The sequence below is a fragment of the Bidens hawaiensis genome, unplaced genomic scaffold (assembly GCF_021521415.1).
Source record: "Bidens hawaiensis isolate Kalapana, Puna unplaced genomic scaffold, B.hawaiensis_p1.1 tig00063740_1, whole genome shotgun sequence".
NCBI lineage: Eukaryota > Viridiplantae > Streptophyta > Magnoliopsida > Asterales > Asteraceae > Bidens > Bidens hawaiensis.
In genome coordinates, this window is record NW_027501400.1 from 21,393 (window position 1) to 23,527 (window position 2,135).

The 2,135-nt window shown below is 34.4% G+C and overlaps 1 pseudogene; it reads right to left on the bottom strand.

The window, feature by feature from the left end:
- Window positions 1-1,073: 1,073 nt before the first annotated feature.
- On the bottom strand, window positions 1,074-1,754 carry LOC143604025 (secreted RxLR effector protein 161 pseudogene; annotated as a pseudogene).
- Between the last annotated feature and the right edge of the window lie 381 nt (window positions 1,755-2,135).

Genomic DNA, 2,135 nt, shown 5'->3' on the forward strand with positions numbered 1-2,135 from the left:
GGGCCGTGCCCAAGCTTGGCCCACACTAAGATCCGCCAGTGAGGCAATGAGGCTCTTCAAATTTGAAGAGTGCGATAACCTAATACACAAGAAAGTGGTCTTTAAAAAAAAGTAACAACTAACAAGTACAATTCTAAACGTCGATTTTTAATTTTTTAACTTTATAAATTCACATTCTAGTATGATACAAGTTATTAATTCCGAGTAAAAGAGGCTCCAATTCGATTATATAGTTTTGAAAGAGGATTTCTAACTTTGGCCAAATTGTAATGCAATTCATCAACAAAGTATGTGTTGTTGATCAGTTCTTCATATATATAATAGAAAACATGGATATTATGATAAACCTACAACTAAAACATATCTGTCACAGTAGAGAGAGAGGCCACGGCTGATTAGAACGATCCAGAAGACATGACAGTCAGCTTGATCGGGTTCCACTTTAGGATGTATATTAGTGATGGGGATTAGGATTCTTGAGAAACCGAATAATATAGAGGGAGAGAGGGTCACGAAATTGTTATGTGAGGTTTAGGGTTATGTTCAATTATGTTAATTAGTCTCTCCATATATTTATATACACCTAAGGGGAAACCCTTGATTAGCAAGAAAAGATAATTTGGTCCATCAACAATTATCTAGCTAATATAATAATAAGGTATAATTAATTAACTTTGATCTATTATAATATAAATGATTATGAAGGCCATACATAAATATACATATCCATATATTTATTCTTACATTCTCCAACTTGGCAAATAATCATTTATTATGAGCATAAGATTAGTCTGCAGATTTTAACACTCATTTTAGCTTTAAACTCAAACTGGAGCAGAGAAATACAGTCACTGAATTGAACATCAGCTCAAGACCCCCATTAATCATACTGCAGTCCTTATTTAAAACTTAAGTAGTTATGATCAAAATTTTATAAGTAAGTCTTTCAAATATTTGATTTGTATAATAATTTGTCTATATGTCATTACGCATGCAGAACATATTAAGAGACATACAAAATCAAAAACTGCGGAAATTTTATTAAAAAAAATGTAAATAAGTACAATATGCAATTAACTAAGGTCTTCAGTAAATCCCATATTAGCAACATGTTCTTCAAAAACTTTAGGTGGGAGACCTTTAGTCATCGGATCCGCTAGCATATTATGTGTACTAATATACTCAATACAAAGTTTATTTTCCTCAACTCGTTCACGCACGAACAAATAATTTGTATCAAGATATAAACCAGCTCCAGTCGAACTGTTACTATTCGATAAATTAACGGCAGCTGAATTATCACAATAAAGCTTCAATGGTCTAGAAATGGAATTGACTAATTTGAGTCCAGAGATCAGATTTTTAAGCAACATTCCACAGCATGTAGCATTATAATTAGCTATATATTCTGCCATCATAGTGGAAGTAGTCGTTAACTGTTGCTTATGACTCCTCCATGAGATGGGCCCGCCTGCTAACATAAATATATACCCCGAAGTGGACTTCATGTCATCTTTGCATTTAGCAAAGTCAGAATCTGAATAACTTTCCACTTCTAAATTATCACTTCTTCTATAAGACAGTTTGTAGTCTTTCGTCCTTTGAAGATATCGAAGCACCTTCTTAGCTGCTTTCCAGTGTTCAAGGCCAGCATTAGTCTGACACCGGCCAAACATTCCAGAAATATAAGCAATATCCGGACGAGTACAAACTTGTGCATACATAAGGCTCCCGACTACTGATGCATAAGGCATCAATCTTAGGGATGGAAATGGTTCTGGTTTGGGTCGGGTTTAGGTATTTCCAAACCCATACCCGATTATTAAAATCCATCCCAAACCCATCCCAAACCCGTCAGGTTTTAATCGGGTAATTACCCGTCGGGTGTCGGGTTTTTCTCATCGGGTTTCGGGTTTCCTATCGGGTTTTGAAAAAATACACGTCGGGTATACCCGGCTCAAAACCCACCAGGTTTTGACAAAATATAACTAATTGACTACAAAGATGGTTACCATAAAGATAAAATATTTCAAATAATTAACATAAACAAGATTCGACAAATAATATATTTGGAATATAGTATATATATATAATATAAATAAGCTATATCGGGTACATCGGGTATATAATCGGGT